The following is a 10,330-nucleotide window of genomic DNA, read 5'->3' on the forward strand; positions in this document are numbered from 1 at the left end:
TGATAAATTTATAGCTCTTTCTTGATTCTATGGGTGGCGATGTGTGATCATTCTATGGGAGCACCTAATGATCTAAAGAAATTACACTTACCTTCAAGGCTCAACAAACAAATTACACTTATCGTCAAAACAAAATTACGCTTACCTTCAAGGCATGTAGACTATAACATGTGGATCACTTCCCAGAAGTTCGGTTAAAGTCATAGATTCCTTTGGTGCCATACATTAATCTATTATTATTATTGATTCCTTTCCCCGACTTCAAAGACTTTGCATTTTTCATAATTCATAAATAAGAAAATCATTAATTACCTTAGAGGGTGCTTACTACTATGTACTTAATTATTGTATTTTGAAGTGCATATAATAAATGTAACCTCCAAAATTGAGGGAAATCATGCATTTCACACTCACAACAATGATGTTAAAAAACAAAACATAAAACGATCATCAATGTACAACCTTGTGTAGGACTTTGGATCAGTTTAGTAATGGTGAGAGAATGAGAGATATAGAAATTATCCATGTCATTCAATGTAAAGGTATCTTCTATTCATTAAGTCAATTGTAGACTTTTAACTAATGTGCCCCATGTAATGTGTGTTCATGCAAAAGGTATGTGGCAAATTAAGCTTAACATCTCAACAAAATATTCAAAGCACTCTCTCAACACATTTGTCCCTCACAATGTTAGGTCATTATTGCACCCTCAAGAAGACATTATGGTCACTCATATCCTTGAAATGTGGTGGATGTAACACCCACAAAAAGAGATTTCCGACCTACATGGGAAACACTTATGGAAATTTCTTTTCAAGGAATTTCATGTGAATCGGAATACATTCCAACTTATTCTAGATGAGACAAGGATTCACTTGAAAGGCTATATTGAGTAAATTACAAGGTGTTACATCAGTGACAAGAGACAAATACTTAGATCCCAAAGGATCAGTATTGTCAAGCCTCGTATGTGTACACATTGAACAAATGGAGTGGACCAAGTTCTTTGGTAAATAGAGACAAAGACACATTTACCTAGTCAAAACAAATCCATTTAATCACACAACATCTTGCTAGAGAACACAAAGGATAGATATTTAGAAGAATTTCATCAATGGACATACATTTGATTAGTTTAGGAAAGCTCATTAAGAGTAATCCAAAAGATGTTGAAATAGCATGTAATGTTCTCACCTCTAGCGCTAGAGGAATATATGGACATAAGATAAAGTTTGATTTATTTTGTGGAATACAAATATAAAGAAAAGTGGGTGGTTGACCAACATTCCTTAACGGTCAAGATGCTAAACCAAGCAGACATTGAGCTCTATTGATCCCTTGCCGTTAATTATGGTTCATTGCTCCTACTTATTTCACTCCAATAGTTCCTTGAGCAAACACCTAGCGTGCTCCACTTTCGATTCCATGGCCTAAGATCCATAAGACAACATGTTCACTGAACACTATGGCTTAACATCTTAACAATGAACTACTTATGGGTTGGATTACTTTCTAAAACTCCAAGTCATTGTATATCCTCCTATGCACATGGATGAGAATTCACTTTAGTGGTTAACTTCTTATGGATAGAATTAATTCATAAAGACTCAAAAGGTGTTGTATATCTTGTTGTGCACATTGTGACATCTTCAAACAAACAAGGGGAATTTTAAAATAGATTCAATCAAGAGGGGGTGTAAAGTTACGAACTATGGTTAGAATGAACTACTTATGGGTTGGCTTACTTTCTAAAACTCCAAGTCATTGTATATCCTCCTATGCACATGGATGAGAATTCACTTTAGTGGTTAACTTCTTATGGATAGAATTAATTCATAAAGACTCAAAAGGCGTTGTATATCTTGTTGTGCACATTGTGACATCTTTAGACAAACAAGGGGAATTTTAAAATAGATTTAATCAAGAGGGGGTGTAAAGTTACGAACTATGGTTAGAATGGATCTATAAGAAATATAAGTAATGTTATAGATTGTTGTATACATTGATATCCATTTTTTATGTTAAAACTCTTAAGCACCTTCAAAGGGCAAGTTCTACCAAAAGCCTTGAATCTTTGTGAACCACCTTTATGCTCTTGTTATAAAATGCATGTTTAATTTAACAATTTGTCAATTGCTTGAAGAAGTAAAGGCTAAGTTTGAAGCTAATGAAAAGACTAATCATAATTGATGGAATGGGCTTACAAGTTTGGTGGGTTTCTCAAGAAAGAATACATTTGTATTGTTCTAAGAAAAATGGTTGAATAATATGTTTGTTTGTTCATGAGTGATCAATCTCTAATAACTCATTGACTTTTTCTAAAGTTTGATCTACAAACCAACATGCACAATATTTTCATGTCCCACAACTGTATATGAAATTGAAAGTCCTATGATTCTTTACAATATTTATTATTGAGTTGTTTAGATTGTCCCCTTTTTCGGATCTAAACTATTATTAAAATCCTTCTAATAACATAATTTACCATTTGCGATTTATCTAGGGTTATCCGGAATTAATTGTAAATAATAACCTTGACCTTATAAAAAACTCCTTCTAAATTAACACAACAAATAGTTATTCCTTCTAAACCCTAAACCTGAAACCTGATAGGATAGTCTTGGCATGGCCTACACGAGAAAGGGATCGAGTTTGTGTATATTTTAACTAATGGAGTATATTCTTTTTTTGGAAAAAAAGAAGACAAACCAACATGCACAATATTTGCATGTCCCACAAATGTATATGCAATTGAAATTCCTATGATTCTTTACAATATTTATTATTGAGTTGTTTAGATTGTCCACTTTTTCGGATCTAAACTATTATTAAAATCCTTATGATAACATAATTTACCATTTGCGATTTATCTAGGCTCATCCAGAATTAATCGTAAATAATAACCTTGACCTTATAAAAAACTCCTTCTAAATTAACACAAGAAATAGTTATTGCATCCAAATGAAATGTTTAAAATGAATCTTTCTGTTCTCACCTTTTTCTTAGCACCATACTAGAGTAGAGTGATCAATGTATCATGACAAACACCTTCACTTCTAACACTTGTACAGGTTGATTCTAGAAAGGCACTTATGCAAACTCTAAAAACTCCTCCTCCTCCTCCTCCTCATGCAATGTAGTTTCTAATTATCTAATTGACACCAAAATGAGTTGAAGGAATTCAAAGTTACCTTGCGCTCTCTATTGCTTGCATTGACATCCATTTCCAACCCCAAACCCATATCATCATTGTGACATCAACATTCCCCTACACTTGTTAGGATGCTAGTTGAGCCATAATTCCTCCTTAATGCAACATAAGTATAGGATATGACTAACTAGTACATAACATCTTCCATCTTTCACAAAGTGGGGAGACACAATAAACGCATATCACGTCTCTTCTTCAACAACATCCATGTGTTAGGATGCAAGTGACCCAAGCATAGATTTTTATCAAAGGCATAAAACCCTTTGTTCATCTATGACAATGGTTACAAGCAATTGCCCTCTTTAGGATGTTTGGTTTTGACTCATATATTTCTTAAGTTACTAAAGGTGTGGATGTTGATGCAAGAGTGGATAATTTCCCAATATGGCTTGAAGATGTGCCCTTAAAGCGCACACAATCTCTACTCTTACCATGTTTTATCTTGGAGTTTTGTGATTTTCTTAAAAGGAGAGGGGGGCAGTGGACTATTTAGTGCTTGATTTTATTCGTGATTCAGAAACTTCTTTGGAGCATGACTTGGAGTTTGTGTTGGTGAGCTACTATCTTAGTTTGTTTGTGAGCTTTATTTCAAAAAGGATTACATTGTTTGGTGGATTATTTGCATTAACACATCATTATGAAAAATTTGTAAATGTCGCTTTTGTGAAAAAAATATTTGGTGATACAAAGAAGCTTACAAACTAAAGTTTGACATCACAAACTAGAATTCCAAGATGCCATGTCATAACAAACTAGAAGATGCCAAAAACAAAGCTTGTGTCAACTTCACAATATTCTTTCTAACTAAATTCATATTCTCTCTATTGAAAGAGGGAATTTTAAAATACATTTAGTGATAAGTGATAAAATATGAATTTGATTTGAAGAGTTATATAACCATTTATGTAAGTATCAAAGAACGATATTCTTTGAAGAATCGTAACCATTTTATATGAAGGGACACAAATACAATTACAAATGTGCATCAACCCAATTTATTTATAGAAAAGAATACCCAACATTTATATTTTGAAAATATATCATCGATTCAGTATACCTTCTAAATGATTTATTAACCATTCAAAGAGGAGTTTCTTCAACAATCCATTTTACCAAAATTATACCTTCTGCGAGAATTTCAATTGTGCAACGTTGAATCATAGAAACCAAATGGTATGATATTGGATCCATTGTTTATATTATTTACTTTTATTATATATTGAAAGGACTTCGGAAGTTAGGATGAGTATTTGATTATTGCTCGAGTTTATTAATGCCTTTCCCCCATGTGTGCTACCTTTGGTGACATTTTGTGTCATAAAGAAGGGGTATCAGTGATTTAGATATGGAGAATGATATTATAGTGCACCGCAAGATGAATTAACACTAAAAAGTGAAAGTTCCAACTATTGAAATTGATCCAAGGGAACTCTTCTTTTCACGCACAAGACAAGGATGCTCATCGTAATGAATAAATAAAATTGCATGCAACTTTAGACCAGTAATGGGTTGTAAATAAAGTAATGATGGAATTGCTTTTAGTTCGTTAGGGTGAGAGTTCTTGTATATTTGTTTGTTACAAAACTATATACTCTTAAATGGTGATGGACTGTTTAGACATTAAGGTTTTTTCCCCTTCTAGAATAGTTTAAAATTTGAAGGTGATAAGGACAAGGCCGGTTGGAGACATGGATATTTTGGATGCCTCTTAAGACATTCAATGTTTGACATTATGTACCGATGAAGAAATTCAAAGTTCAGCCTTACATATGCATGGCAAAATCACCAATAAATTCTAAGGTTCGCATACAAAGAATTGTTATTTGTAATGAGGTGACTAAAACTCTTTTATTTTGCAATCACCTATCATATTTAGAAATTCTAAAGATAGGACTTCATCATTTCCAGAGCATAATTAGACTAATATGAGGTATAAATTCATATGTTTAGCATTTATACCCATATATTTCAATACCAAAGGATAAAATGGGCTTTTGTGTATATGCGCTTATATTGTTGAAAATAGCTAAAGAGTGAGAGCTAAATAGCTAAGCCTTGAATGGTGTTAGCTAATTAGCTATAGATGTACAAGAGTAGTAGCTAACTAGCTAAATAACTATAGCTTGCCAAAATTACCAACCGCTAATTAGCTGATACATGTTGTTGTAGAACCTCAGGGAGTAACTCACGTGGATAATGTGTCTGGTCAACATGACGCTACAACGGACGAGGAGCTATTTGGCAATGTGGCTGAAGTAAGAGTCTTGCCCAATCACCTCCTTCAGATCAACATCAGGGTAAAAGCATGCAAGTGGAAACACTATTATAGCTAATTAGCTACTAAAATGGCCACAACTAATTAGCTATTTGTTTAGCTAGTTTTTGTGGGAAAATCATAAGGATGGTTTATGAAATTTTATGTTTTATTAGTTAAATACATGTTATTTAATTTAGGAGAATACTCAAATATTTGAACTTTGGTTTCTGACGTAGTGGAACATGGGGAATAGTGCCATCATCTTAGGTCGACTTGAATGTCATCAAATTCTTGATAATCCTGAGTTCGAGTTCGAACTCCAAACAGATGGAGTACTCGACCTGTGGGTTCGACATGCAAGGCACTGTCCCATAGACGTGCCATAATGTGTTACCATATGGGATGTACGGGAGATTTATAAGTGTGATGTGTGAGGGTGAAAGACTTAATGTTGTTGTGTATATGTGAATGTGCATAAGTATAATTGTGAGTGTGAGTAGATACATATCTGAACACATGGCACACACGTGTGTGCATGTGGATAGATACGAGGAGGTGTGAGTGAGTGATTAGTGTGAATGGCAAGGAGACTTGCACCCCTATGTATCTACCCCCTCTTGTAACTATTTAACCCCCTTATGGAGAATGAATGAAAAAAGAAAAGAGTTTGTTCTCTCTCTTCTTATCGTAATTACCTTACCCTAGTGGTAAGTTGTTAGCACTACTACCAGCATTGCGTTGTGGGTTCGAAACCCAACTCCCGCACCTCTCTATTATATACTTCTTATATATCTCTTAATTCACTAGATGCCATTGTGAAATGTAGGGGTTGAACCCATGACCACCTAGTCTCCATTGGGCAACCTTACCAAGGGAGCTACATCCATCTAGGCTCTCTTTCTCTCTCTCTCTCTCTCTCTCTTATATCTCTTAATTCACTAGATGCCACTGTGGAATGTAGGGGTTGAATTCATGACCACCTCGTCTCCATTGGGCAACCTTACCAACTTAGCTACATCCATCTGGTCTCTCTCTCTCTCTCTAGAAAACCAAAAACAGAGATACCCTCTCAGGGAAAGAAGTGCCCCCTCGGAGATTCCCGAAAGAAGAGCATATTTTGTTGACCAACAAGGGGGAGCCGGAAAGCTTTGAAGAAGCAATGAGGGACAACCACAACCGTAAGTGGTTGAGTGCCATGCAGGATGAAATGGATTCCCTACATGAGAACCATATATATGAATTGATGGAGCTACCGAAAGGAAAGAGAGCGCTCCAAAACAAGTGGGTGTACAAGATAAAACTGGGAGATACCGAAAAATCACCAAAATAGAAAGCTTGGATCGTGGTGAAGGGTTTCCAGTAGAAAAAGGTAGTGGACTTCGACAAGATCTTTGCCATAATAGTGAAGATGACATCCATCTAGACAGTGTTGAGCATAGCAACGAGCATGGACCTCAAGGTAGAGGAAGTAGATGTCAAGACAACGTTTCTACACAATGACCTTGAGGAGATCTACGTGCAGCAATCAGAGGGATTTGTCAAGAAAGGGAAAGAGAAACTGGTGTGCCGGTTAAGGAAGAGCCTATACGAACTAACGCAAGCCCCCGACAATGGACCAAAAGTTTGACTCCATGACCGATCAGGGATACCACAAGACGCAGGCTGATCACTACGTATTCGTGAAGAATTTCGACGAAGGAGACTTCCTGATACTGTTGCTGTACGTGGATGACATGTTGATCGTCTGACGGGACCATATCAAAATTGGGATGTTGAAGAAAGTCGTCAGTCATTCGCAATGAAAGATATGGGTGCAACAAAACAAATTTTGGGGATGCACATAATTTGGGACCGGACGAAGAAATAGTTGTGGTTGTCACAGGAGAAGTACGTGACAAAGGTGCTTCAAAGGTTCAACATGTAAGATGCTAAGTCGGTCAGGTCAACACTTCCGGAAAATTGCAAGTTGTCTGAAAAGCAGAGCCGGAAGACAAAGGTAGAGAAGTCGGAAATGATGAAGATACCGTATGCCTTTGCACAGGCTATCAACAACGAATAGTGGCAACAATGGAGCGAATAGTGGCGAGGTATGTGAGCAAACAATGGCAACAGACGAGCAACAGTAGAACGTTTGCAACACAAGTTCATGCAGAGCCGGTTGTAAGGAAGGTTGTAGTGGAATGAAATCCTAAATCGTATCCAACATGACATTCCCAATGTGATGTTGCATGCATAATGGAGCATTAAATCCACCTAGGAATTTGGTATATAATTAAACCATTCTAATATTTCCATTTATGGTGCACATGTACTTAAATATCTTTATTTGATCTATCACGTTTTCATATTCCCTATAATTGCAAAACAACTATAACTTTTTGCATAGCTAATTAGTTATGTCAAGGACATAACTAATTGTTCCCATTCCCATGTTTTCACATGCCACCCTACTAATTCTATCCAAATATGCATGGATAGGGTTTAGGGCCATCCAGTCCTCATACAACTCTGGTCGTACATGCTTCAACTTCACCTTACCTTTCACTCGAGTTACTTTATAGACTAACAACCAATCTATATAACTGATCAATTTATTTGTTAGCACTGTAGGGTCAATACCCTCTAGTGACAGACCATATATATGGTTGAAATCCTCCTTTATCTTGTAGAACTTTGCAAAGTTCAGCACCCTAGGATAGGGAGGAACGAGCCACCTGAATTCAAAAATCAATACATGTTACCTCTGTTGGGACATGTGTAACTCAATCACATCTTCCCACAACCAGAATTCAACCCTAATAATTTAGAATCATTCTAGAATCTAGATATTTAGAATTTGATTCTAAACAAATATTTAAGTCTAATCATAAACAACCCAAATATGCATAGATTCTAATTTTACCAAAATCAAACATAGATTCTAATTCTACCAAAATCAGATATGCATGTTATCTTATTCGCAACAAATATTTATTTCTACCATACCCACAAATTTCTGGTTAGAATGTATGTTTGCAACCCTACTATGAAATTGTTGATAGATATTCTAATCAGAAATTTGTTGCTTCCAAAATCAATCCTAATCAGAAATTTCTAGTTAGAATGTTTGCCTGCAACCCTACTATGAAATTTGCATATAGACATTCTAATCATAAATTTGTTCCTTCCAAAATCAACCCTAATAAAAAATTAATACAACCTCATTCTACTCACGTCAAACACTATTCACATCGATTTTAGAAATAAACGAAAATTCACCTGTTAGACTACAATTTCCACGACATCCTCGTCTGCGACTCCAACGACTTTGCCCTAAACCCTAAACATATAAATCTAGGCATATGAGGAGATCATCACCTCTGGAAGCATGCCGGAGGAATTTGGACAGGGGATGATACATCTCATTCCTAAAACTGGTGGGAATGCCAACGACATTCACAAGTGGCGGCCCATTACTTTTCTCAATACTGTCTATAAGTTGCTCGCAAAAATCGTGGCACACCGTTTAACTCCACTTCTCCCTCAACTCATTCATCCATCTCAGACAGGTTTCGTTAGAAATCGGAGCATCCTAGACAACCTCTTCTCATTCTGGGAAGCAGTAGCCCTTGCCAAGCAGACCAACAAGAAGGTAGCGGTGGTGCTACTAGATTTTGAGAAAACATATGACAGGGTATGTTGGAACTTTTTAGAAAGTGTGATGAGGAAACTCGGCTTTCAAGATACATGGATCAAAGGCATTGCAGGATTTTATAGGAATGGCAGCAGTTGTGTTTCGCTGGCAGGTGAAAGGGGTCCCTTTTTCCGAATATCCCGCTCTGTACGACAGGGATGCCCACTAGCTCCATCCTTATTTCTATTATACGCCGAAGCACTCTCTTGCTTTCTCAACTCGCGGCATCCTAACCTACGTGGTCTTCCCATACCTCATTCTTACCAAAGCATCTTGGATATAGAATTTGCAGATGACACAACAGTCTACCTGCAAGGGGACTTGGAAAACCTCCAAAAGCTAGAAAGTGGGCTAGATTTATTTTGCAAGCGATCCAACGCCATGATCAATTGGCACAAATCTTGTGCAATATGGCTCTCTCAGGAAACACATCCGGCGTGGCACCCACACCCCGCTTTCAAATGGATCAATCAAGGAGCGAGCACCAAATATTTGGGCTTCCAAATTGGTTTCAACATACCGCCGGAGACTATGATTGCACCCGTTATCCTTTCCATTTGACAAAAGTTGATACATTGGAGCTCGAAAAAATTGTCGCTAGCAGGTCGCATCATAGTGGCAAATCAGGTACTCCTCGCAACAGCATGGTACAGTCTATCATGTTGGACAATCTCCAAGGAAAGTATACATCAGATTCAACGACTGGTCCGCAACTACATTTGGTCTAGTAAGGAAGACCATGTAGCTCGCGCCAAGGTGGCGTGGCCTATACTCACAACGCCCAAGTCGAGAGGGGGATTGGGTCTTATTGATCCCCTTTCACAATCGAAAGCCTTACTTGCCAAATTTGTGGTGCGAGGACTCCAACTAGGAAATGATTGTTGGAAAATGCTACTGAGGTTACGTTTCACTTACTTTAGGCCACGAAAAGGGTTCAATTGGGCCCCCCAAACGGGATGGATTCTAAACATGGATCTCAAACCTAGTTTCTCCCGCCATTTGGAGGATAGATTCAGTGCATCCATGTGGAAGGCATGGTGTGACATTCGTCGAGGGCTCAAGTGTGATCAACCGAGATCCGAACCTGCCTGGCTCAGTCAACGTATCCTATGGAACCCATGTCTCAAGGATGAATCTAATTAACTACTGGGATCACGTAAGGGGTTGTCATGGGGATACATTGCAGAAG

Source organism: Azolla caroliniana, unplaced genomic scaffold (genome assembly GCF_043228905.1).
Source record: "Azolla caroliniana isolate FFs.n. ecotype wild unplaced genomic scaffold, voAzoCaro1.0.p SCAF_8, whole genome shotgun sequence".
NCBI lineage: Eukaryota > Viridiplantae > Streptophyta > Polypodiopsida > Salviniales > Salviniaceae > Azolla > Azolla caroliniana.